The following is a 27,811-nucleotide window of genomic DNA, read 5'->3' as shown; positions in this document are numbered from 1 at the left end:
CGTGTCAACGCCCCCGGGAGTGTGCACCCCCGACATCCTTCCAGCCACAGGACCCAGCCAGGGCCCCGATGCCGCTCAGGTACCCGGCGTGCGCCTGTTGTCACACTCCAGCCCAACTCTGAACGCCCCGCTCCCGCGTCCTCCGCCTCGGATTGGCTGGACGGAGGCGGAGCGATTGTCCGTAGCTCCAATCAGAGCTCGGTTTCCCACGGGCTTCCGAGGCCCCGCCCCCGAGGCCGCTGGCCCAGGAGCCCTGACAGTTCCCATTGGCAGACCGCGAGCGGCCGAAGGGCTGAGCAGCGCCGCTGCCGTCGGGTTCGTAGCTTTGCAGCGCCGCTAAGGCTTCGGCGCCCGCAGCCTCAGGGGCCCAGCGGCTCCGCTTTGTGCCGGGCCAGGTCTCCGAGATCCTGGATGAACGTCACAGGTGAGTACCCTGGCCTAAGCTGGGCGGGCCGACTGGCCAGAGGCTCCACGAGGGATGGCGATGAGAATGCCTGGAGCCGCGGTGCCGGTGACGGGCACGTCCTGACTCCCATTCGCACACTGGGGCTCCCGGTGGGTCCTAGCTCCCCCAGATCGGGCTTTGCTTGTATTGTTTTCGTGTGCACACACTTGGGAGGTAATCTGGGGATGGAAGGCACATCTGTATGGCGCCAAGGAGCGTCCAGGAACCAGGCGAGACAGCGGAGCCCAGGTGCTGGCGCCGAATACAAGTGACAGTGCACAGGCGTTGGCATTCGATCTTTCTGGAGGCAGCAGGTCAGCGTTGACCTGCGGCGGCCTCATCTCTATGTATTTATCGGCTGATTTTTAATCAACTTCTGGGAGGGCGTGTGTGTGTGTGTGTGTGTGTGTGTGTGTGTGTGTGTGTGGTGTGCGCGCGCGTGCGCGTGCCTGGATCTGTCCGTGTGTCTCGGTACGGGACTTGGGCACTTACGGGCCTGTCCCTTCGCCTACGTTGCCGGGTGTTCACCTTGGCCATTCATGCTGCGCTCCCGGTCGGGCACACCGCGGGAGAGCCGTGGGGATGGGCACACAGGGCGAAGGACCTGCGGTGGGCTAGGGAGGGGGCATTTAAAGCAGAATCCTTTGGGTGGGCAGACAATGACTGGTCCAGGTAGTGGGGCCGTGCTTTACGTACGCGCTTCGGATCCCATCCGGGTCTGGCCCTCTCTCCTGTTCTGCTTCTCCTATGCCTGTGCACGGTGAGGCTGGCCACTGGGCTGGAGATCCGTGTGAGGTCGGCTTTTGTTTACGGACCTCGCCATTGGGCCAGAGGTACGCTCTCAAGGCCAGGCCACAGCTGCATGCCCCCAGGAGTCAGAAGTTGCTGTATGTCTTCAGGTGACGCCTCCTCCCTTGGTCTCCGGCCCAAAGCTTCAGGGAAAAGACCCGATTCCACGTCTTCGCAGCAGCCCCGCCCCACCTCACGCTCTCAGATCTGCATCGAGAGGCGCTGATATCTTTGCCCCGGGGTCGGTCAAGATGGACCGAGCGGGCGCGGACCACGCCACGGGTATTCCTTTCCGGTGGCATCCTCTGGCCATTCTCCAGGGTCAGAATCTAATCTATCTTTTTCCTGTGTGGTGGCTGGCAGGTTTTGAAGGACGCGCGCGAGCCCTTGGGAACACTGCAATTCACGTTTGCTTCTGTGGTACCCATGCGGTCCCGCGCAGCAGCTGGGCGTCATCCAGGTGGCAGAGCGTCCCGGTTGGGGTGTCGGTCCGGTGCTTGCTGAGTTGGCGCACACTTTGAAAGCTGCAACAGAGGTTGAGAGACTGGGTCTGAAGTCACTAAGAGTTCCGGTGTCCAGTTCCCGGTGAATATTAGTTACGTCCCGGGTGATTCTGGTGGAGCTATAGTGTCTCAGAGCCTCGATTTATGCGTCTGTAGAGTGGAGATGAGGTTCCTTTTGGGAGCAGGTGATCTTGATGAAATGACAACATAAATGAACTGCACAATACAGAGACAACCATACAGGCAACATTGAAGTTATGTTGGTTGTCCGTTAGAGAAAATCAGAGAGAGAGAGAGAGAGAGAGAGAGAGAGAGAGAGAGAGAGAGAGAGAGAGAAGAGAGACCACTCTTCTTCCATTTTGTGGATTCTATCTCATTTTATTAGACCAGGCTGGAGGACTTCTCTTTTTGTCCCAACAGGACTTGTTCCACTTGGCCTTAGACTTAATTATTCTTATCTGATCTCTTGAGGTGTCTTTTTATGTGTGGTTTTCCACTGGGTCCTAGTTGTTCCTTCATGCTTCTTCCTTAAGGCTGTATGAAGCCTTTGCTGGCGAACCGATAGCGGCTTAAAAAGCAGTGAGTGGTGGGAAGGAGGGCCATTTGAACAAAGGGCTGTCTGGAGGGAGGAGACACTTCCTAGCAGAGGCGAAATCCAGTAAGTCTTGTGGCTGGAAAAGTCTGGAACCTCACTAGGCTCTAGAGTAGGCTCTTGTATGGACTTGCAGGAGCTGGGGACCGAGGGGTGAACACTGAAGTTGCTAAGGAATTTGCTTTGAACGGAGGGAAGTGAAGGTCTTGAGGAGGAGGCCGGCTAAGCAGGGAAGGCAGGAGGAAGGGAGAATTGAGTTCATGGAGGGTCACCATCTGTAGGTGTGCTTTGACTTGGGTGTCCTGTTCTCCTGGTTCTTCACCAGTAAATTTTTTTCTGGGCAAAAAGGAGAAGCCAGTTTTATATTGGAAAAAACAAAACAAAACAAAACAAAGCAAACGACAAATCAAAAACAAGTCATGATCAGATTAGTTTTAGAGAAGCATCTGGATTCTGTTGACAAACGCTAAGATATTGTAGAGGAACTGCTTCTTGGTTTTTTTTTTAACACCCTTTTGGTGTTGGGGAAATTACTGAGCTGGGTTCCACAGCGCATTCTTTGAATGTGGACCTCAGAAGCCCTCTCCAGTCGGAGGGAGGAAGCAAACAAAAACCAGGGTTGTTGCAGGGGTTCCTACTCACAGCTGCACCCTGCCCCCCTCTCCAATTTCCTGGTCCTGTCAGTTAACCTAAGAGGAGACACCCCCCCCATCTCCCCCCTTCCTCAAGCGCTATTGACATAAACAGGCTGGTAGCATTTTACTAGACATCTATTAGTGAACACGATAACTTGTTTAAAGTTCTACTCCCAGGAAGGATTCCAATCCTTTCTGAACTCTGAGAATTCTCTAGCTCTTTGGGATGCTGAAGCCCAATATTCCTGCCCCCTGCTGTTGTCTAGAGATCAAGTCAGTTGGGGGCCTAAGCTTAAAAGGGAGCCAGGTTAGGAAATCTCATTAGCTGACACTTTAACTACACTCGAATGCTCATCCAAAGAGCTAGGACAAAGACTTTTCCTTGCCTTTCTGCATTTTCTCTCCCCCTGTTTCATCTAATTCAAGTGGAAAAGCTGTGCGGATCCTAACTTCTCAGCCCCAACTTTCTGAGTGTTTTGAGAACCTCAGGCTTTCTGGACACCTAGCCAGATATATACATACATGCACACACACACACACACACACACACACACACACACACACACACACGCACGCGCATACACAGGGTTGCTTTTTTGAATCCAGGGAACAGGTCTAGGGTATACAGTTCTTTGCCTTTTTGTTTTCTTCGGACTTAGTCATCTTAATAAAAGATCAATAAAGTCAGACCTACAGGACCACCACTGTCTTTTTTTCTCTCATCCCGATCACTTCAAGCCTTTTCTCTGTCAACATCCTATTTTCTGTAACTTTTGTGCCACAGGGAAAAGGGTCTTTTAACGTCACTGTAGGCCATATCACTTACTTGAGAATATTAAGGACAAATAAAAGAGGCACTTAGAAATTAAACGGTCCCCAACAAGGAGCAGATGAAGAGGGAGAACAATGTTCCAGTGTAAATGTGTACAAGACATTCACAGTGAGGCAGTTTCCTTTCTGTACCTTTCCCAACCTCTGCCACCTTCTTCCACACCCATCTAGCATAAGACTTCCTCTGTTCCCTTGGTCTCCGGGGACCTCATTAAGCAAGCAACTCACAGGGGCCTGGGCTGCAAGTATGTGCAGTAGGAGGGATTCCTCCAGGGTTGGTAGATCGTTCTAGACGACCTCATAGGTCTCTTGTTAGCTGGAGAAGTCCTCTCCCAGTTGCCCAGAGATCACGGAGTCTGCTGCAAGGCAGTGCAGTAAGGGGCTGTGCTCACTGGGTGTAGAAGTCGAGCTGTAGCTAGCAGGAGTGACCGTCACAGGATGTGAGAAGATGGGTTACACTCGAAGATCAGCTGTCTGCATCTGAAGGAGGTTAAACAAAGAGTGATGATTCACGGAGAGGCTGTGGGAGGTTCTGGCAGCTGAGCAGAGCCTTGGCTTCAGAGTAGGCCAAGGTCTTTTGGGGCTAGGTCCTGCTGCAACCTAGCTGTAACGGGGACTTAGATTGAAGTGGGAGGTGTGGGGGTTACCCCAACAGTTTTGAAACCTAGGATAACTGAAGTGTGGTACTGCTGGGAACATTTTAAGTTGGGAAGTAGAAATAAAAGAAGGGTGGGGGATGTGTTTGAATAAAACGAAACTATCCACCTCCCCCAAACAACCTTCATTTATCTGTTCCAGTGTCTGCAGCTATGGATCATGGAGTTAGATCCAGAGGCTACGATGTCCTTCTAGCCACAGTTTCAACTGCTCTTTGCTTATGATAGTCCAAACACATTAAGTATGACGTTCTGGAAACAATGGTTATTATTTTGAGATGGAGTTTCTCTGTCTGGCCCGGGGTGTTCTTGAATTCAGTTCTCTCTACCTTCTCCCTTCCTTAGCCTCCCCAGAGCTGGGATTTCCAGTATGTGCTGTCACACCTGGGAAAGTATTGGTGGTTTTTTGTTTTTTTTTTGTTTTTTTTTTTTTTAAGATTTATTTATTTTATGTATGTGAGTACACTGTAGCTGTCTTCAGACACCAGAAGAGGGCACCAGATCCCATTATAGATGGTTGTGAGCCACCATGTGGGTGCTGGGAATTGAACTCAGGACCTCTGGAAGAGCAGTCAGTGCTCTTAACCGTTGAGCCGTCTCTCCATTACGTTTTAAATAACTTTTGTTAAAGTATGTGGCTGTGATTATTCTATTTATTTATTTTTGAAGTGCTGGGCTTCCAACCCAGCCAAGGCTTTGCATACACTGTTTCACCACTAAGCTGCACCCTTGGACACATTGTATCAGTTACCGTGACTTCTTGTATTAGTTAATGTGATTTTTTTTCCTGACCCCTTCTTTCTTTCCCAGTTGGGATCTCACTTTGAAAACCCTGGCTGCCTTGGAACTCACAATGTTGCGGTGCAAGTGTGTCTATGACACTAATAGTTACACACAGTTTCCCCTTCCCAACCTCTGTCACCAGCATCCGCAGGAGCCAGTCAGGTGCTCACCTTTAATCCTAGCCCTTGGGAGGCAGACACAGATCTTGTGAGTTTGAGGCCAGTCTGGGTTACACAGTGAGTTCCAAGACAGCCAGGGCTACAAAAAGAAACCCTGACTTGACAAAAAAAAAAAAAAAAAAAAAAAAAGAAAGAGTACCACGATTCTTGGCTCTAGTGTGAATTTCTTATTGTGTATGTTTACAAATTAAAGGTAGCATGGATCTATATTGCTGGAACAGACAGTGTGTGTGTGTGTGTGTGTGTGTGTCTGTGTGTGTGTCTGTGTGTGTGTCTGTGTGTCTATGTGTCTGTGTGTCTGTCGTTGTATCCATGGATCTACAGGTCAGCCTCGTTTGGAACTGTCCTTGGGCAGGAGATATTGGAACTAGTTTAAGGAGACTTGCTGTATACATGTGTGTGAGGGAGGGCTGCAAGACTGGGGTAGTGGGTCTGAGCCCCTTCCTGGCTTGGAATGGATGCAGGGTGAAAAGGCTGTTTAACTACGCTAAACTTTCAGTTGCTTTTCCTCAGGAGTCCCAAACACACTTCTGCAGCGGTGGGGAAAGACAGGATATTCTGTAGAAACAGGCTGCCTTTGTGAAATCTGCCACCACTGGGGACCTCATCCATCTCCCCTGCCACTCTCCCATCTTCCTTAGAGCTCTGAACCTCATAAACACAGATCAAGTCTCCCTCCTGCTCCAGATTTCCTGCCTCAGCTCTGCAGAGGTGAGAATGAACCCAGAAACCGGGCAGGTCAGCCCAGGGAGGTGGAAGACTGTCAGGGTGAGGCTCAACCCAGGAATGTTTCCAATGGAGGACTGGGGGCTGTGGAAACGGTGTAGGTGAGGAGGCGGGCTGGAGGTGGAGATGTGCTGGTCTGAACTGGTGTGTGAGTGGCCCGGAGGGGAGGTTGGTTGCTTCGCAGGCTGTTTCTGTCCTCCTACTTGTTGGAAGGTTCCAGGCTGTGTGGGGAGGGATCTGAGACTCAGGCCAGGCCTTGGCAGGTCATTTTCAAACTTCACAACCTCTTCTGTGTGATGGGCTGTATTAACAGCCCTGTGGGTGGTTGCTTGTTTGCGCTGAGACGTTCTTGCTGTGTAGCCTCGGCTGACCTTGTACTCGGGATTTTCCTGACTCACCCTTCTAAGTGCTGAAGTTACAGGTGTAACTGAGCTGGCGGACTCAGGGGCTGTTTTCATCTACTGGGTTGGATGGATTTAGTGACTGGCTACTTTCCAGGTGATGATTTCCCGTGGGAAAGGTCTCTGGGGACTTGGGTTGGCTCCTGTTTCCTTTTCAGTCACACAGACCATGTGCTGTATCCACACAAGCTGTCTTTGAACTGTTTAATTAATTAATTAATTAATTAATTAATTAGATGTGTGTGAGTACACTGTCGCTGTCTTTAGACACACCGGAAGAGGACATCGGATCCCCATTTCAGATAGTTGTGAGCCACCATGTGGTTGCTGGGATTTGAACTCAGGTCCTCTAGAAGAGCAGTCAGTGCTCTTAACCGCTGAGCCATCTCTCCAGCCCGTCTTTGAACTTAAGACGCTCACCTCAGCCCCTCTGGTGCTGGGATCCCAGATACGTGCCGCTGTGTACAGCTCAGCCTAATTTTTCTTACGTTTGTATACGTGTGTCGTGTGTGCCTCATGTACATTCGTGTTTGCATGGGTATGGGTGGGCTCATGGGTGTTTGGCTGTGCATGAGTTTGTGTGAGGAGACCAGAGATTAACACTGAGTTTCTGCTTTGACCGATTTCCACTTTATTTATAACGGAGACCGAGCCTCTTCTGAGCCTAGAACTTGCTTTGGTTAGACTAGCTGGACAGCCTGTCCTGGGGAAGCCTTTGTTTTGTCTCTTCTTTCCTTTGAGCACTGGGATTACAGTGCTGTCACAGGTGGGTTTTTAATGCGAGTGCCAGGGAACCAGCAAATACGTTATCCACTGAGCTTTCTCCTAGTCCCAGTGCATCGTCCTTTAAGCACCATTCCTGTGGCAGCATGTATCTGTGATCTGTCGTTTTTTTTTTTTTTTTTTTTTTTTTTTTTTTTTTTAGTGGATGGATAGCATTCCATTGGTTGGCTACAGTGTGTTTGTGTATTTTGGCGGCCATTAGGGTCACTTGTGGCTAGGACAGTAGGGTACCATTTGACTTTGAAATTTTTTCTGTGCATCAGCCTAAGAACGGCATTGCTCAGCCATATGATAATTCTGTTGCCCTCTTGGAGAACGCACCAGGTGATTTCCACAATGGTTGCACTATCTTGCCTCCCTATCCACAGGGTCTGAGATTCCAGGTTTCTCTGTGTCCTTGATGACTCTTCTATGGCCTGTTGATGAAAGCCAGAAGTAGCGGCTCCTTTGGGTTTTGATTTGCATTTCTCTGGTGATAATGCAGTGTCTTTTTGGTGCTCTGTGGCTAATTGAGTGTTGGTTTTTTTTTTTCTTTCCAAAAACATCTATTCTGTCCTTTGCTGATTCCTCAGTTGGGTCTTTGTCATTTAATTGGCTGTAAGAATTCTTTATCATTGAGTCTTCATTTGTTTGCTCTGAGTGCAGGACTCCCTGCATGCCAGCTGCGGGAGCACCTTCTTGGCAACCCATCCCGTCTGTGCGCATGTGCCATAGGTCTGACGTGTTTGCGTGCATTTCTTCATTCTGTGACGGCGATTTAATTTTCTGGATGTTCTTTGCGTACTGTCCTTTTTCAAGACTGACAATAAAAAATGTTTTCTTGGTCATAATTCTGTCAAAACTATTTCTCCACAGTGGTGTGGATTACTGGGTTTTGTTTTTGTTTTTTCCCTGTAATTCTACTTATATAACTAAGTTAAAGGTTGTGTTAAGGCACATGGGAAACATTTTATCTTAAAATACTGACTTACTGGCTGGAGAAGTGTCTTAGTGATTAAGCACTGGCCGCTCTTCGACAGACCCTGTTTCTGTTCCCAGCACCCACATGGCAGATCGCCACCGTATGGACTACAATTCGCGGGCATCTGACGCCCTCTTGTGGCCTCGGAGGGTACTAGGCATGCATGTGGGGAAAAGAAATGCTCCCTGGCAAATGCTCATAATAAAATTAGCTAAAAGAACAGTACTTTATCTTAAAGTATCTGTCGGGCCGGGGAGACAGATGGCTTGGTGGATAAAGCACTTTGCCAAGCTACACATTTGGATCCCCACGACTCTGGGGAAGCCCTGTGTACCTCAGCAAGGTGGAAGGTGAGGACCAGTGACATCCACACATACACTGTGACGTGTTGTATGTGTGGTTCCCACACGCAAACGCAGCGCACGTGTGCGTACACACACACACACACACACACACACACACACACACGTTATACACAATCATACACAGATTTAAACAAACCTTTAGTGAGCGGATTGTTTTATTTATCAAACAAGTTGAAGGAAAAGAATGGCGTGTCCTCGAGGATCGGCTGTTGGCTTTAGACTTATGTGTGTACCATGTGTGTCTAGTGCCCACAGAAGGGAGAGGAGAGCATCCTGGTTACATTTTCTTTTTTGGATATCAGGGTGGATTTCCAACCATGGCCGGCTTGCCTCCATGAGGGTATTTAGCAATGGAAGTAGTTTTTGGTGGTCTCTACCAGGCAGCTCCCAGGGAGAAGACAAAAAATGCTTCCAAGCGGCCTGCAGTGCACAGAGAAGTCCACACAGCAGAGAACGATGTGGTTTATTTACGATTGTGGTGAGGTCATGGTGTGGACTATGCTGGCTGGAGGTGGAGAGAGAGAGAGAGAGAGAGAGAGAGAGAGAGAGAGAGAGAGAGAGAGAATATGAATGTGTGCATGCGTGTCGTCTGTCTGTCTGTCTGTCTGTCTGTCTGTCTGTCTGTGTGCAAGCATGCACCTATATGCTGGAACCCTGGGCCCAGCATGGTTTCAAGCTCTATACCACTGGCTTGTGCCCTACCCCAGCTCCATAAGTATTACCAAATGTTACACTGATACATTTAAATTGTAGGGAAGGAGCTTGTTATGCAGTTGTTCTTCTGATTACAATTATTTTTAAGACAGAGTCTCACTGTGTAGCCTGTGAGTTCAAGTCAGCCTTGAACTCACAGATTGCCTCTACTTGAGTATGGTCCTTGTTGAACTGTTTTGGGTCGTCGTTGTCATCATCATCATTATCACCATCATCATCATCATCACCACCACCACCACCATCATCACCACCATCATCATCACCACTACCATCATCATCACCACCATCATCATCACCACCACCACCATCATCATCACCACCATCATCAGGTTATTATTATTGTCTCCAAATGAGTGAGTCTAGCATCTTTTTTTAAAATAGTGGGACGTTTTACAAATTAGGCATACTTTTCAGTGGTCCAGACTTCCCTGAGTCTGAGAGACTCCTCTCAGTTCATGACTCAGGGTGGCCGCTGTGTCATGGAAAGTTTTCCCTTAGCCTTCGAGTCTGCCCTGCTCAAGTCTTGTGGAGGAGAAATACTGCCCCGTTTCCCTCCAGCACCATCCTTCTGCCAGCAGATCACTAAGCACTGGAAATGTTTTCAGAGGAATGTTCTGGGTGCCATTCTAAGGTCTACTGTGACATTTTAGAAAAGTTTTTATGAACATTAGAGTAATTATCTCATCTTGAGTTCTGTGATTAGAAATTATAATTTGAATGCTACAATTATATCCATTGAACTTTCACGTTTCATTGTAATTTAAAATTTAAGATGGCGCAGCTATGGTTTTTCACTTAACGAAGCAACTTAACAAATTATTTAAAAATAGATGTAAAAATTTTTTTTTGCCCAGGTTATTTCCCCTCCTCCCCCCCCCCATTGACAGTTAATTGCTTTAATTTGGGGGTTGCATCTGCCTCCAGCCCTGGCTGTCTGAATCCCCACCAATTGTATGGGACAATCCCGGGTAGCCTGAAAGTGTTTGTGGCAGCCTGTGCTACTACGGCTCTAGCTCCCTTCAGGGGAGAGCTTTGACAGATGGGGTCCAAGCTGGATGGGGTTCTCTGACAGAGGCTGCCGCTTGGTATTAGCTCAGGATGCACACGCCAAGGACTGCAGATATCCCGGTTAGGCCTGTTTTGTACGCCATGCACGGTTGACGGAGCTCGTTAGAGTATGAGGAGATGGAAGGGTTCCTCACCAGCTGCCTTTGGGTTAAAACTGCTGGCGATGTTGCACCTCTGACTCCCGTCCACTGCTGCAGAAGTGAGTTTATAGGGCTCCTAAAAAACTACAGCCTTACCTCCTTTTCTGCAGAGGGAGCTAGTTCTGCCAGGATCCCTGGGCACAGCCACAGCTACCACAGAGAGATGCGTAGACCTGCAGGAGCCTGGATTCTGTGGCTGGGTACATTTGCCAGGAGAGTCTTGTTTCAAGCTCTTGAGATGCAGACGTCAGTGTAGTTCAGGCTGGCCTGAAACAAAGCATCTGGGCTGGTTTTGAACTCACGATTCTCTTGTCCTGTATCTCCCAAGTGCCAAGATTATAGGTGTGCACCACCCAAGCCAGGCAGCCTTATTGTTTTTAGCTGTTGGTGGTGCTGGGAATTGGACCCAGGGCTTGAGGCAAACTGTGAGCACTCTTCCTTTGAACAGTCTGACAGCTTAAATAATTGGGGGGTGGCAGGAGGGGGTTTGTAAATCACTCTAGCCATGGTAAGTTTTTTACTTTTATTTTTTTCCAGCTTGGAGAAGCCCCTTTTCTGGAATTATGAAGGCAATTTCAATAGGACTTGGCTGAAGTTTGTTTCTTGGTCTCCTGAGCAGTAGATGCAGACGAGATCTTTGAATTGGCTCCTTTGATGCCAGTAAAAGCTCTCTGATCTCTGGCAGTGTTAGCCAGGCGATGGCCTTTGATCACCTGGGCTCAAGCTTCAACCGTCTCCCAGTGTGCGCTGTGTGCCTGCTTGCCTTTCATTCTTTTCCCTAGGATGGTTGCAAACATTCTATCAGTGTTCCCATCCTCGGTGTGATTACATTCAGTCACTACTCTTTATTATGTCAGAAGGAAGATACTCACTGGAAATACTTTTAAAGAGTGTTTGAACTATTGATATGTGGTCCCTGCCCCCATCTCCCCACCCCCTAGGTATTTTTTTTTTTTTAATAAAGACCAAAACAAATATGACTTTGACAAGTAGAAAAGTCACAGTGTGGAATACTTGTGTCCATCGACCGTGGATGGAAGCTATCAGAAACTTTCAGTTCACAAAGTTGTATTAGCTTATTCTGCAATCCACTTACATGTGGGGATTAACTGCGAAGGATCCTCTCAACAATGAGAGGCTCTGGGAAGACAAAGGATGCTGGGATGGGGGCAGCCAGAGTGCCGTGATTAAGTCTAAATGGCAGGATTAGCCCCACCGAGGGTCCTTTTCAGATCAGACTTGAACCCGGTGTCCCCGAGCCTGGCATGTGTTGACCTTACAGAGCTGGTGACCTCCCTTTCTCTCTCTCCTTTCTCTGTAGCCATTGATCTTCAGTGCATGGGTCCGCGAACTCAGCTTTTCTCTAGGGCTGCTTTCTGGTTTATGAACTGCCCTACAGCCAGTGTAAATGAGATGCCGGAGCCCAAATCAGGCAGCCTAGAGATATGAGGGGGAACGGAAGTCAGGCAACCCGTCGAACAAGCAGAGGGAAAAAGGAAAAGAAAAAAAAAAACCGCAGGGGTATTGGAGCAGCACATCTTCCATTTTGGGGGACCCCGGCTGTGACTGGACTATCTACAGCATGGATACTTGGGACCTTAAGCCCAAGAGCAACCTACAGAAAGCCTGGGCAGTGAGTCAGTGGGTAGAAAATATTGGGTGTCTTGAGGGTGGCTATATGTGTTGGCGACAGGGAGGAGGGGGAGCAGAGTTCCCAATCTCAAACAGAATGGGTTCTCAGGTTGGTGGTAGGATAACCCAACAGCAGACGGACGGATGACCGAGCGTTTCATGATCACGTGATCACGTAAGCATAGGCTGGGTAGAGGGCTGTGGGGAGAAGGGATGAAGGCGTCCCGAGTATGGAGAGTGAGCGGATCGCAGCTTGAGACTGACAAGGTCAGCAGGGTTACTGGACAGGCACGTGGGGCCTAAGGGGCTTTGTTGTACCTATAGACTAGCTTGCTCTTTCAAGATGTGTTGACAGTTACGTGAATTATTAAGAGCATTGAAGAACATCCATGGAGTGGGCGTTCTACTGGAGGAACATGGCGACTGAGCGTTCTACTGGAGGAACACGGCGACTTCTTTGCCAATCTCTTTTTTCTTACTTTTATTTTTCTTCGACTTTGTACTTATTTGCAACTTCAGAGACTGCTTTGTGTTTTGTGCGTGTACCACGTCATCAGCCTTTACCGCAGGCTACCCGCCCCCCCCCCCCCCCCATAATTCATGCTCCACTCAGTTGGTCACTGACAGTCATTTTAGTAGAACTCAATATTTTATTTTGTTTTATTTTATTTTATTTATTTTTTTTGTGGGCTGGTGAGCGGTTAAGGACACTGGCTGCTCTCCCAGAGGTCCTGAGTTCAATTCCCTGCAACCACAAGGTGGCTCATGACCATCTGTAAAGGGGTCTGATGCCCTCTTCCGGCATGTAGGTGTATTGCAGACAGGGCACTCCTACACTAAAAAAAAACCCGAGATTAAACCTCTTTTGTGTGTGTCATATGTGCCTGTGTGTGCACACGTGTGTGTTCTGTTACACTCACTCATACATGCTTGTGTGAAGGCCAGAGGTTGATGTTGGTTTTTTTTTTTTTGTTTTTTCTCTTTGCTTTGTTTTTTTTGAGACAGGGTCTCTCATTGAACTTGGGTTTGACTGGTTGGCCAGTGGACCTCTGGGGTTGTCTATCCTCCAAACATTGGTTACAGAAGTACATCCTGTTCAACTCTGACTAGAGTGCTGGGAATCCGAACTTAGGACTTCATGCTCACGTAGCAAACACTGTACCTGCTGAGCCATCTCCCCAGAATCTGTACCCCTTCCAGTCAGCCCAGGTTAAATCTCCCCAGATATGCTATCTGTTAAATGGCTCTTCCTGCCTCTAACGCTAGGTATTGAATGCACAGCTTCATGGATGCTAAACATGGCTCCTCCACGGAACTTGTCCTGTCTCCCAGGCTGGTCCTCGATTTAAACTGACATGCTGCCTTCCAAACATCTTGCCAGTTTCTGTGCGTGTGTGTGAGTCCTGAACGCGTTGGCTTTGCGGTTGTGAGAAATGCTGGAGAAAACAAGGGAAGAAGGGTTTGTTTTGCTTCACCGTTCTTAAAGATTTATTTGTTTATATTTATTTTTTAAAGATTTATTTATTTTTTTAAAGATTTATTTATTTATTATATATAAGTACACTGTGTAGCTGTCTTCAGACATACCAGAAGAGGGTATCGTATCCCATTACAGATGGTTGTGAGCCACCATGTGGCTGCTGGGAATTGAACTCAGGACCTCTGGAAGAGTAGTCAGTGTTCTTAACCGCTGAGCCATCTCTCCAGCCCTCCCTTCACTGTCCTTAAGAAGGTTCAACCCTGGTTGACTCCATTGCTCTGGCCCTAAGGCAAAGCAGACCTCATAGTGGTGGGGCTGTGTGAGAGTGGCTGCATCTTTTTCACACATTCTCTTGTTAAAAATCCTCTTGGGACTGGTTCTAGTAGGGAAAAGCACTTCCTGCTTTCTAGTGGGCTGGAATCTGGTTCCCAGAACTCATAGCAGGCAGCTCATAGCTCCTGCTCCTGGTGGGGTCCAAAGCTTTCTTCTGACATCTTCTGGCAATATCCTTGTGCTCACACATAAACACAAATAAATCTTTTTAAAACACCTTCAAGAAGTATTCCTTTTGCAGGTAAATAGAGAACCAAAGACGTGCAGAAGGCCACCGAACCTAGATATGCTAATCAAGATGCTTATCCTAGGGTGACACTACGTGGTGCACACAGGGCTGGGCTGGGCCTTCAAGGCCAAGTCGTCGTCCCTCATTCTTCTTATCCCTTTGGGCAGCCCTGTGCCCACGTAACGCCACTCTGCTGAGCAGACTTTATTATGGAATAAGGAACTCGTTCTTTTTCTTCCTTTCACTTAATGCAACGTAATAGCTCCTAGTGCTCTGTCAAAGGCGTTTTATTTAGGCGAGACCACTTACGAGTGGAAGATATTTCCTGCTGAGAGATTTTATATATGGGGTGTGTGTGTGTATGCTCAGAGGCAAATGGATGCTTAAGTGTGTGAGAGGTGAAGGAGAGCAGGCTCCGGAAGTCTAGGGACTACATGGGTCTGTAACCCTCACTCTCGCACCAGCTGTCGGGCTCTGCATTTCCCACGTACGGAGCCCCTTGGTGCTCTGACACCTGTTTAAATCTGGTGTTTCCGTGATGGGTAGCCTAGTAGGTGGCTGGAATAGCAGCTTCCCTGGGACATTGAAGGCAGGCCGTCTTGGTGTGACAGCTCGCCCCTCCTCCGAGCATTGCTTCTGGAAAATCCATTTTGGGGCCTTTTGTTTCAACTAGGAACAGCCATGTTTTCAGGGACCTCTCCCCCTCTTGCTTGCGGCTACGAGTTCAGCCTTTGACAGGGCACCAATTGAAACCTGGGACACCGGTGGCTCATGAAAGCGTGGGTATACTCACACTTCTGGGGAAACTTTGAAAATCGCATCCTGTAGACCTTTCCGTGCAGTCATGTGGCACTGGACTTGCTTGGTGACAGTGATTGACGTCCTCAAACAGGACACGCACCGGGAACAGGCGGTATCATCCCCACCGGACAGGCAGGAGGCTGTAAGTCAGTATTGACCCATATGTTGCTTAGCTTTTTAAGTTATTTACCAACTTTAACTTTATTTTATGTATATGAGTGCCTGCCTGTATGTATGAATGTATCGCATATGCCTGGTGCCCGTGGAGGTCAGAAGAGGTTGTCAGATCCCCTGGGACTGAGGTTAAAGTTTGAGTCACCACGGGGATGCTGGGAATGGAGCGCACATCCTCTGTAAGAGCAGCAAGCACTGTTAATCACAGAACCATCTTCCCAGCTCCCCATTCATTGTTAATTAGCATAGAAAGTATTAGGTTTCATTATGACGTTTTTCAAACACAATTTGTGTTTTGATTCTCCCTGTCTATCTCCCCTCTTTGTGTACACTCTCCTCCCATCTCCACAGCCTCCTTCCTGATTGCGTCCTGTGCCACCTCTCCCGTCCTCACTCCCCCTGCCCCATCTTGATCTCTCTAGATACTCTGGTTTCATATCCACTTACATATATGACATAAACAATAAACACATGCTGGAGAGAGCATGTGACATCTGTATTTTGAGTCTGGGTCACCCCTGTTCCTGTAATACTCCAGATCCATCCATTTTCCCGCGGACTTGACAATTTCACACTTCTTTCCTGCTGAACAGGAGTCTATCATGTGTACGTAGTGCACCTTTAATATCTTTTCATCTGCCGATGGATAGCTAGGACGGTTCTGTTTCTTGATGTAGTGAATTATATGTTTGCTTCCCTGCCTGATCCCTGCAAAAAGATTGCCCTGGGTAGCCCTGGCTGTCCTGGAACTCACTCTGGTGACCAGGCAGGCCTTGAACTCAGAGATTCACCTGCCTCTGCCTCCTGATCAACGCTGGGGTTAAAGGCAGGCACTGCTACCGCTCCAGTTCATATTTTCTAAGAAAAATGTTGACATCAAGTATAGCACACATCTATAAAAGTACACAGTTTTAAGTGTGTAACAGATGAATATTTATTGATGGAACACATCTGTAGAACCAGCACTTAGATCTGGAGACGCACCATGGCCTCAGAAACACCCATCAGGATTGTCTCAGGGGCAAGCCCCAAGTCAGATGATAAGGGAATGGTGCAGTGTATATGGTCATGTGTCACTCACATGTCAGTAGACGAGTGACCTTATGTGAACACTGTAGAGAACTTGGCACAGATGCAGATGGCTGTGATGTTGCAGGGCAATAGAATTGTGTGAGACTGAGGCATGTATGTATGAGGTCTGTATGTATGAGGCATGTATGTATGAGGTGTGTATGTATGAGGTGTGTATGTATGAGGTCTATATGTGTGAGGCATGTATGTATGAGGTCTGTATGTGTGAGGCATGTATGTATGAGGTCTGTATGTGTGAGGCATGTATGTATGAGGCATGTATGTATGAGGTGTGTATGTATGAGGCATGTATGTATGAAGTCTGTATGTGTGAGGCATGTATGTATGAGGTCTGTATGTACGAGGTCTGTATGTATGAGGCATGTATGTATGAGGTGTGTATGTATGAGGTCTGTATGTACGAGGTCTGTATGTATGAGGCATGTATGTATGAGGTGTGTATGTATGAGGTCTGTATGTACGAGGTCTGTATGTATGAGGCATGTATGTATAAAGTCTGTATGTGTGAGGCATGTATGTATGAGGTGTGTATGTATGAGGTCTGTATGTATGAGGCATGTATGTATGAGGTGTGTATGTATGAGGTCTGTATGTATGAGGCGTGTATGTATGAGGTGTGTATGTATGAGGCATGTATGAAGTCTCTGCTTCCCACACTTCGTGTGGCACATACCTGCACTTGTTTGTGTTTTGCTTCTCTGACTCATGACTCTGTTGGTGAGATTCACCTACTTGGAATTCTTACCTCTGAAGCCCGTCCTCTTACTTTTGCTTTGTTTGGAGACATTAAATAGTACAGGCTGGAGAGATGACTCGGCAATTAAGAGCACTGGCTGCTCTTCAAAGGCCCTAGGTTTAGTTCCCAGCAACCACATGGTGGCTCACAACTGTCTGTAACTCCAGTTTCCAGGGATCCAGCACCTCTTCTGGCCTCTGAGGGCACCAAGAACACACATGGTGTACAGACACATATGCAGACAAAATGCTAATATACATGTATCATTTAAGTAGTGAAGTACACACAAGGAAAATTTGCTCTCATCGCTGTGAACCCTTCCTTGTGCCTTTGGATGAGCCCTAGATTTCCTGTGAATCATTGGTGTGTACATATTCGAATGTTTTGTCTTGTTTGTACCTCTGCTTTCAGAAGTTAGGGCCTCCCCTGCATGGGCCACACTGCTGTGTCGTGTGTGTGTACGTGTGTGTGTGTGTGTGTGTGTGTGTGTGTGTGTGTGTGTGTGTATGTGTGTGGTGTGTCTGTGTGTGGTGTGTGTAGTCTATATGTGTGTGTATGTTTATATATGTAGTATGTATGTATGTATGTATGTGTGTGTGTATGGTCTGTGTGATCTGTGGTGTGTGTGGTGTTTGTGTGTGGTCTGTGGTGTGTGTGTATATGTATGTGGTCTGTGTGATCTGTGGTGTGTGTGTGTATGTGTATATGGTCTCTCTGTGTGTGTGTGTGTGTGTGTCCATGTCGTGCTCCCTTTCACGCTTGTGATTTTCATCCTTTCCCAGAACCCATGCAGTAGCTTGAGTAACAGCCCTTCTAAAAACAAAACAAAATAAAAACCCAAAGTCCCTCACACTATCAAATGTCTGAGCGTGTCATTATTTGTACATGGGGTCCTTGCAATTGAATTAAGAGAAAGCTACTGGGGAATTGTGGGCTCAAAATCCATGTGTGTGTGACTTGTACACACACACTTTCTTTTCTCTCTCTCCCTCTCTCACACATACAGACATACAACGTACATATATGTACATGATAAGCTCCCCCCCCCCCCCCACACACACACAGAGGGAAAGATGTGAAGTTGGAAGTCAAAACGGAATGGTAGTGTTCACCAGCCACTGGAAGTTGGAAGAGGATGGTTTTGTTCTTGCCTAGGGCCTCTAGAGCCCTGTGGTACATACAGCCCTTGCTTTAGGCCTTCTACCTCACCTGTTGCTCAGTAGCTCCAAAGTGGCAGATTCTAGAACATGGCTGTGTTGTGTGGTCTCACGTGCAGGCACAGTCATGGGCCATGATGAAGGGCAGGCGTTGGACAGAGAGTGAACTCAGACCTGTGACCAGGCTGCCTGAGTCTGTGCTGTATCCAAGGCTCACACTGCACACTTCACAGTGGTGAAGGCCTGGGTCTACTTAAGCTCCTCCAAACAGGGAAGGAGGCAGTAAACAGTCCGCTAATGAAATCTGTAGGTGGCAGTGCATATGGAGGTGTTGTGATATTCTGGGCACACAGAACACAGAGAAGATGCTGGGAAAACGTAAAGAGCGGGAGGAGGGCGGGACTCTGGGGGATGATTCCATGCCTGGAAAAGTAGAGGCCACCATCAGAAGAGGACCTGGCCGGGGTTGCTGCCTTGAGTGCAAATCAGAGCGGGGCTAGAACTGTCGAGCTGTTTCTTCTGGGAATCAGTAGGGACCTGCTTTATCATTTCAACTCCTGGATTCACTACTCAGGAGCAGAGCCAGCCCGGCCTTAACCTCGATGTGTGAGGCGAGGCCTCCCAGGTGAACAGAATAGGTGGCCTCCTCTGTCTAGTCTGCATTTCCAGGCAGAGGCCCAGGGCCTGGAGGTTTGTTCTGGGGACAGCAATGTGGCCAAACAGCTGGCCGAGACAGCTCTGACTGCTGCACATGAACTTGAAGGGGCCTGTTGTCCAGGTGTCTGTCACCAGGAGGCTCCCGTGGTTGGTTGTTGGGTCACACGGTGTGTGACTGTTGTGTTAGAAACTTCATGGCCACGCAGCAGGCCTGAGTACCTGGTGTTAGTCTGAGAAACCACACTCTCCTGATGGGAGACAAGACTGCCTCAAGTGAAGAGAGGGGCATTTTGGGGTTAGAGCTGTTGTCCATGCTACCCGAGATGCTTAGTTTCTCAGCATCAGTTTCTTTGTAAAACGTCTGCATGTACTTCATAGGAAAGCCTTTTACACCCAAGTCCCTGGGAGACGGGAACAGATGTGATTGCCCCTCGAGACAATGTTGCCAGTAGTTCTTCCTACATAGGTTTTGATTTTTCTGCCTTTTTTTTTTTTTTTTTTGACCCAGGGTCTTGTTGTGTAGCCTGAGTTGTAATCAAACTCAGCGTGGGTTTATAATGGCTACAATAATCAAGGACCAATAAGCAAAGAGGCCAACAGGTAAATGATGGCTAGCCACAGGAAACATCCCCAGACCGGCCAGAGCAGGATGGAGTCCCCTCTGCATGAGCAGCATTTTGCACAGCAATACCTAGATGGTCCTGAGAGGAAGGGTTGGGAATTGGCAGTGTCCCCAGGAGTTGGAGGGAAGGTGACACCAGGTTTTGGGCTCTTAGGTTTCCAGACTCCTGTCAAAGCGGCCATGTTGCGGTGACTTTGGCTTAGCATTTGAGGAGGATCTATTTTAGGGAGGAGAAGCATGACCTGGTTTATGTCCTTTATTTTTCCTCCTGGGCCTGAACTGGGCATGCAGCCCTGACCCACAAGGTCTTCAATTCCCCGAAAGGAAATTCTGAAGAAGAAGTTGGGCATCTGAGATAGACGGGGGAGTGTGTGCTCGCCGCCTCTGTGTCCTCTGTGGGCCTGGGTGAGCCCCCACTCCTTCCCACCCACGGTCACGCTGGCTGTTGACCTTAGCCCTGTGACTATTCCCCCCATCTCACCCCGTGCGGTGTTTCTCTGCTTCCCGCCATCCCTGGACCTGAGAATCTGTTTGAAAGGTTACCGATGGATTCCAAGTCTGTGATCTCCGCTCTTCCTGTTTCCTAAGGGCGTGCTGAATAAAGCTGAAGGTTCACCCTGGGTATTTTCAGCAGAGGTGAGCGCTGGGCGAGTGCCTGTGCTCCCTGTCCCGAGCGCTGTGCTTGATTGACCCTGCTTCCATCTTCGGGGCCCCCCGTATGTATTTCCCTTTCTGAACTGTTGATCCTTCACCTCCTTGTGTGGTTGGGGCTTGGATCTCTACTCTGAACATCTTTTCTCATCTTCCTGTGACGTTTATATGGACACAGCCCGTCTGCCTGTTGGGCTCCACAGAGCCTTCTCTGATTGTGTTATTCAGGAGGACTTTCTTTGGGAGGGAAATGGTCTCTAAAGAGCAATGATTTGACCTCGAGTAGAATTCAGTGGGTGGGGAGGGTGGAGACCGAGGATGGGAGGGTCCAACGTTGGGTCCGACTTGGCAACTTCTGCGCTGTCTTTCTGTCTTTGGCCTCTGATGGGTGACAGGACGAGGTAGGGAGGGTTCAGGTAGCTTCCGACTGGATGATTTTAGCTCCATCCTTTCCCTCTGGGAGCACCTTGCCTAAGGGGTAAATGCTTAAACCTGGAGTCCTCTCGGATCTTAGTAGTTCTCCAGGGTGCTGGCAGCAGCATGTGATTTAAAAAAAAAAGATTTATTATTTATTTATTATCTATAAGTACACTGCAGCTGCCTTCAGACACACCAGAAGAGGGCATCGGATCCCATTACAGATGGTTGTGAGCCACCATGCGGTTGCTGGGATTTGAACTCAGGACCTCTGAGAGAGCAGTCAGGGCTCTTAACCTCTGAGCCACCTCTCCAGCCCAGCAGCACGTGTCTTATTAATCTTCATTCCCACCACAGTACCTCAGCAATAAGTCTGTTATTTCAGGAGTTGATTAGCTTCAGTTTAAATTGCTTCTCCACAGAAGCTGGATTTTGGAATTTTGTGATGAAAACCCGTGACCAAAGGAACTTGGGGAGGAAAGGGTTTATTCAGCTTACACTTCCACATTGCTGTTCATCGCCAAAAAGAGTCAGGACAAGAACTCAAAACAGGGCAAGAACCTGGAGGCAGGAGCTGATGCATAAGCCATGGAAGTGTGCTGCTTACTGGCTTGCTTTTCCTGGCTTGCTAGGCATGCTTTGTTACAGAAGCCAGGACCACCAGCCCAGGGATAGCCCCACCCACCGTGGGCTGGGCCCTCACCCATCAATCACTAATTAAGAAAATGCCCCGCAGCCGGATCTCATGGAGGCGTTTGATCATTGAGGTTTTCTCCTTTCAGACAACTCTAGCTTGTATCAAGTTGACATAATACCATCCAGTACATTGGGTTTGGAATATCTGCATAGATGTTTTCAGTTCAGCTTCTCTAATCCCCAAAAGGGAGATCTCTGAAATCTGTGTTCACATAAGTTTAGGGATTTATATCTATCCAAATGTATATAGTTAAAGTTTAAAATTTTAACTAAAATATAATTACATTATTTTCACCTGCCTCCTCTTTGTAAGGTACTTAAAAGATTTATTTTTATTTTTGATTAAGTGTGTGCAGGTGTGTATTTGTGGGGGTATGTACCTGTGACTGCAGTTACCCAGGGAGGCCAGTAGAGGGCATCAGATTCCCTGGACCTGGAGTTAATGGAAATTGTGAGCTGTGGGTTCTGGGAACTGAACCAGAGTCCTCTGAAAGAACATTAAGTTCTCTTAACTACTAAGCCATCTCCAGACCTGGGGAATACTTCCAATGTCAGATTTTCAGAGTAGGGATGCTTGGTCTTCCTCATGAGCATGGGAAAGGATAAGTGGCTCATGGGTGATTCTGGATGTTTCTTCTGATGGGCCAGCTAAAGAAGCATCCATGATAAAGTGGCTACTGGCACATGGGCACCCAGTTGTCGAAGAGCGCTAGCCTTTCTGCTTTGTACATTGGTGGATTCTGGTTGGTCCTGATTGTTCGTTTCCTCTTCCCAAAGTCTCAGAATTAAAGTCCTCCCTGCTGCAAAGACTTGTTACCGTGCAGTAAGAAAACAGACTGTTGGGTCCTGCTTCTGGGCTTTGCTAGTGGGCACTGGATCCTGAATTTAGCACTTAATTAATTAATTTATTTATTTATTTAATGTTGGTTTTGGGAATTATGATGGCTGTAGGGTAGACTGAGACTGTGTGGTTAATCTCCACAAGCTGATGGCACAGAAAGACAGCGGCATACGATCGTCCAATGGTGGATCCTAGGAGCTTGAGAGCACCGAGCAGTGTGCTCAGAATGGCCGTGTCCTGTCCTCTGAGGTGACAAGTGCTCCCCAGTGTCTCAGATGCCTTACTTGTAGCTGACAATGGCTGCGGTTTACATAAGGATGTCCGTTCTCAGTCTTCTCTGTGAGTGCACATGTGGGGTTTTTCCTGTGACAGCACTGAACTAGTTAGCCGTTCACTTCATTAGGCTATTTTTACTGAGAACTGCACCCAGCCATGGTTCAGGCTGTTCTTTTTTTTTTTTTTGGATCTTTTTTTTTTTTCGGAGCTGGGGATCGAACCCAGGGCCTTGCGCTTCCTAGGCAAGCGCTCTACCACTGAGCCAAATCCCCAGCCCAAATAACTTAAATTTTTTTTTATCTGTTTATCTGTGTATGCATGCACACACAGGCACATGTGAAGGCCAGAGGACAATTTTTTTTTTTTTTTTTGGTTCTTTTTTTTGGAGCTGGGGACCGAACCCAGGGCCTTGCGCTTCCTAGGCAAGCGCTCTGCCACTGAGCCAAATCCCCAACCCCAAGTTCAGGCTGTTCTGTGTCTTATTGTTTTGGTGCTTGTCTTACTTAGGGTTTCACTGCTGTGAACAGACACCATGACCAAGGCAACTGTCATAAGGACAACATTCATTTGGGACTGGCTTACAGGTTAGAGGTTCAGTTCATTACCATCAAGGTAGGAACATGGCAGCATCCAGGCAGGCATGGTGCAGGCAGAGCTGAGAGTCCTACATCTTCATTTGAAGGTCGCTAGCAGAATACTGACTTCTAGACAGCTAGGATGAGGGTCTTAAGCCCATGCCCAGAGTGACACCTATTCCGAAAAGGCCACACCTCCTAATAGTGCCACTCCCTGGGCCAAGCATGTACTAACCATCACAATGCTATTTCTAAAAAGAAAGATAAATACAATTTATATATTAGGTTGGATTGATCTGTCTTTGCAGGTGGAAATCTTGGTTTGCAAAGGAGTTAAAACATGGAGTTGGAGCTGGGAATGGGGCCTCCTGTAAGTGGTTCCAGCCCTTGGGAGGCTGAAGCAGGAGGTGGTCATGAATTCAAGGCCTGTACGGGACACAGAGGGCGATGATTCTATTTCAAAAACTGAATGAAATTTTGTCTAGGGCAATGGCTCAGCATGTAAAAGCAAGTAAAAGTGCTTGCTGTCAAGCTGATGGCTGTTTGGTTCCGAGACCCACATAGTAGAAAGAGAAGCTACTCCTGCAAGCCGTTCTCTGGCTCGCGCCGTTGTGCATCCCCACACGGGTACACATGCAGGCAAACACACAAACAAATGTAATGGGAAAAACTTGAAAAACCAAAAAACAACCCCCCCCAACCAAAAAAACCCTACCTAGACTCACAACCAATCAGTCAACCCTATTTCCCAACAAAGCCAAGCCCAACACAGTACAGCACGACACAGCAGTGTTGGGGACAATGGCAATGGTATCTAAGGCTTTTTGTGACGGCTGTCCCTTCAGATTGTGCTGAAACTTGTTTTGCCGCTGGGAGCTGAAGTATGACTGACTCTTCTAAACTTAAAACAGTTTCGATGTTGGGTGGCAAAGGCCCACGATCCCAGCACTCAGAGGTGTGAGTGGAGAAATCAGAGAGTAAGAGTCTTCCACTATATATGGAGTTCAAGGCCAGCGTTGGCAATGTGGAACTGTCTGTCTAAAAGCCAAAACAAACCAAACAAACCAAAACCAAAACCAAGCCAAGCCAAACCCAGACCAAAGACAAATGGTAGAATTTGTGGTTTGTGACTAAAACTGGTCACCATGAGATTCCAGGATGTGTTACCAGGACGGGAAAGAGACACTCTGATTTGTTATTTAAATTGCTGTGTTCAGTGTTGTATGTGATTGGTTCCCAGTGATTTCATCTGCCCAGAACTATCTTTCAAGATTTTTTTTTGGCGGGGGAGGGACTTTCAAGTACTGTTGCAGATTTGTTGAGGACGCATCCCTTTAGAGAACTCGTGAACTACTCACGCCAGTGACGAGTCTGATGCCCAGGCTCCATCTAGGCAAGGGCTCTCGCACAGCAGACAAGTGGTAATGATTTCATGGTGGGGCACGGTGGTAATTTCTTCACAGTTAGAACCACTACTGGCCTTGATGCCTTAGAGCGGCCCAGCGCACATGTCTGTTTTACTCTCTCACTTACGTTATAAAGACCAGGGCTCAGAGAAGTTGAGTTATTGACTCAGGGTTTAATAGCTTAGGTTTTCATAATCTCTAGGATGTGATTATTAGGAAAAATATGATCGTTAGGAAAAACTTGAGAAGCCTTATTGAATTTAAATGACACTTACTGGTTGGTACTTTGTCAGCCCTTCAATGAGTTCCAGCCACCTGATCATAAAGTGGAAAGCCAACTTCACTAACAACCTTAGGACAAAGCAGGCTGGAGAGGTGGCTCTGCTGTTAAGAGCACTTGCTGTTGCAGAGGACCTGGGTTCGATTCCCAGGACCCACATCAGGCAGGTGACAACTGTAACTCCTGCTCTAGATGATCCTCAGTCCTCTGCAGGGACCTGAACTAGTATGTATATACCATAGACAGACAGACAGACAGGCAGACAGACACACCTACACAATTTAAAGAAGAGTTTTAGCATGAAGGTTTCATTTTACAGAAGGTGGCCGAGTTGAGGCAGTTGAATAGGCTTTGGACTGGGGTTGTGTCTCAGTTGGTAGAGTGCTTGTGGGCACTTAAAAATTCAGTTTTCAGCACTGGCTAACCCGGGTGTGCTGGCACAGACCGGTCATGCCGGGAGATGCAGGCATCAGGATCTGGAATTTAACGATGTCCTTGACAACATGAGTTCTGCACCAGCCTGGACTATGTGAGGTCCCATCTATTAAGACACAAGAAAAAAAAAACAAAACCCAGGGCTAGGTGTGGCTCAGTATACCACAGAGGCAGAGAAGAAAACAGCATCTATTTCATTTAAAGAAAGGTTTAGTTTATGTGCGCAGGAAGCTGCTGGTATAACGGTGTCCTGTGGATGCCGTCAGCATGCGGTGTCGTTTGGCGTGCACCTGCTCTGGGCAGGCTGTGTCTGTCATGCTCGCTGTGCCTAAACCCCTGACACATTTAAGGCCCAGGCCTGTTTCAGGATTTATGGTTAGCTTATGAGGCAGGTGTTTTGCCATTCAGAGAAGGTGGCATAAACCCAGAGAGATTGTAATTGGTCCAGTGCTGGGAATTGGAGAATAAAACCAGTCCTGAATTCAGCTTCTGGGTTCAAGGCCTGTGGCCACCGCTTGAGTTACATAATGCTTCTTTATGCTCAGAAGCGATATAAATCTCCAGTGGGGTGGCTGTGAAGTAAGTGCCTTTTGGCAGCCTCTGTTGCTTCAGCTGTCTGAAAGGAATGGCTTTCATAAACATGGGATGGGTATTGGATTTTCACTTCAGGATAATTCATATTACAGAAGTGGGAAAAGCCATTACCGCAGAACCCAGTGAGCCCGAAGCCATGGACACTGAGTGAGCTGGCTGGCCTCGGGACAGATGTCTGCTCCCTTTTGGGTACCTAATAACACATGTGCTTAGAAGAGAAATTTCATGAATGGGAATTTAAGTAAGCCACGTGCTTTTGTTTCTCTGTTTTATGGTACTCGTGATCAGATCCAGGGCCTTGTACATCTAGGTAGGCCGGAACTATATCCCCAGCTCTTAGGAATGGAAATTCAGGATTCCAAAAGGAAGCAAAAAATAAAGCCTCACCCATAACCCCACATTCTTTGTGCACGCCCCTCTCCTCATGTGTGTGTGTGTGTGTGTGTGTGTGTGTGTGTGTGTGTGTGTGTGTGTGTTGGTGAGAATTGAACCCGGAGTCTGTCTAAGCTAAGTGCTCTCTCTAGCTCTGAGCCACCGCTAGCCACAGCGTTGTTTAATTACCTGTTGCTCTAGTTCAGAACTTTTACTGTGGTTAACCATGTTGAGCTACAGTGTTTCACTGTAACCACTTCTCATGGCTCGCTCCTGGCCACTAAGTACATCTGCAAAGTAGCCATCTCTACCCTCCAACTCTAGAACTTTCTCTTTCCAAATGGAAGCTTGACCTCCAGTCAACCTTAACTCTTCATTCCTCTCCCCTGTACTCAGCCCCCGGAAACCATCTTTCTCTGTGTCAGGTTTGCATGTACCGGTCTCACACCACCAGAGTTATACAACATTCGGCCTTTGCTCCTGGCCCATTTTACTTGGCAACAGTGTCTTCAGGTTTCATCCATGCTGTGTCAGAATTTCCTTCCATCCTGAGGTGGAGCAGCCTGCTACTGTGTGGCTCCTTTCCTTTTCTGGTTATCTTTAAATGATCACAGGGTTGCTTCCATTCTTTTAAAAAAAAGGGGGGGGGGCTGGAGAGATGGCTTAGTGGTTAAGAGCACTGACTGCTCTTCCAGAGGTCCTGAGTTCAATTCCCAGCAACCACATGGTGGCTCACAATCATCTGTAATGAGATCTGATGCCCTCTTTGGTGTGTTTGAAGACAGCTATAGTGTACTTATATATAATAAATAAATAAATCTTAAAAAATGATTATTATTAGTTTTTATTATATATGTGAGAGTATGTGCACACAAATGTAGGTGCCTTCAGAAGCCGGCAGAGAACACTGGATTTCCTGGAGCTAGACTTACAGGGGTTTGTTAGCTGGCCAGTGTGGGTGCTGGGAACCAAAACCATGTCCTCTGCAAGAGCAGTCGTGGCCCAGCGTGTGAGGGAGGCATCTCCCAGCCATCCTTCTATCTGTTGACTTCTGTGAACAATGCTTCTATCAATCAGGCGCACAAGTATCCATTCACGTCCTTCAGGTCTTAACCCAGATGAGGGATTGACGGATTGCAGTGGCTTCTATACTGAATTTCCTGATACACCACATGCTGTTTCCAAGGTTGCCCAACAAGGGCTCCGATTTCTCCACAGCCTTGTCACGCATCCCCCCCACCCCCGCCCCCTGTGCTCTGATGATGGCCGTCTGAGTGACTGGAATGATATCACATTGTGGCTTGATTTGCATGTCCCTCGTGATCAGGCATCACAAGTTGAGTATCATTTCAAGTCTTCGGTGATTATTTCACAGGGTACTGTGCCCTTCTGGTAGCTGTCACTGCATCCTTTCCTGAGTAGAATCCTGGTCTCCACACCAGTATGTTCAACAGATGTTTCATAATTCCCACCGATCGTTATTAATTGGGTTGGTATTATAGTGAAGTGTGGAGGTGGAGGTGTATTTCAGACTTGAATGGTGAGTGATGTGTTCATTGAGAACCTCCATTACCCATAATCCTCCATGTCTGGTTTCTAGTAGCAGCTTGTCAGGAGCACCACCGGGGTAGGCACATAATGCACACTTCGGGATGCTAGCAGCAGTTCTGGGGTTACAGTGAAATGAGAGATGCCTTAGGGAAGGCCAGCTACGGCTTTTCCTTACATAGCTCTTTTGCCTGGTGCAGTTGTCAAGGGCTTTGAAGCAGTTTAGAAGAGGCTTA

The 27,811-nt window shown here is 47.8% G+C and overlaps 1 protein-coding gene and 1 long non-coding RNA gene across 8 annotated transcripts in view; both read left to right on the top strand.

Moving 5' to 3' along the window:
* The first annotated feature begins 268 nt into the window (after positions 1–268).
* Tiam1 (TIAM Rac1 associated GEF 1) overlaps positions 269–27,811 on the top strand; it is a 320,703-nt gene continuing 293,160 nt past the window's right edge. For 4 of the 7 annotated variants that reach the window (XM_087576456.1, XM_087576450.1, XM_087576455.1 and 1 more), the window contains exon 1: positions 269–428. The gene's annotated coding sequence lies outside the window, so the exon portion shown is untranslated. The remainder of the gene's footprint in view (positions 429–27,811) is intronic. The other 3 variants (XM_087576457.1, XM_087576448.1, XM_087576451.1) reach the window with 1 other exon arrangement.
* LOC148002511 (uncharacterized) lies at positions 9,456–12,055 on the top strand. The gene is made up of 2 exons (XR_015633258.1): positions 9,456–9,692; positions 11,109–12,055. It is a non-coding gene; the product is annotated as an uncharacterized LOC148002511 (long non-coding RNA).

The sequence above is a fragment of the Rattus norvegicus genome, chromosome 11 (assembly GCF_021556685.1).
Source record: "Rattus norvegicus strain SHRSP/BbbUtx chromosome 11, alternate assembly SHRSP_T2T, whole genome shotgun sequence".
Taxonomy (NCBI): domain Eukaryota; kingdom Metazoa; phylum Chordata; class Mammalia; order Rodentia; family Muridae; genus Rattus; species Rattus norvegicus.
The sequence above is the reverse complement of the archived record's forward strand: the minus strand, read 5'-3'. Positions and strand labels throughout refer to the sequence as shown.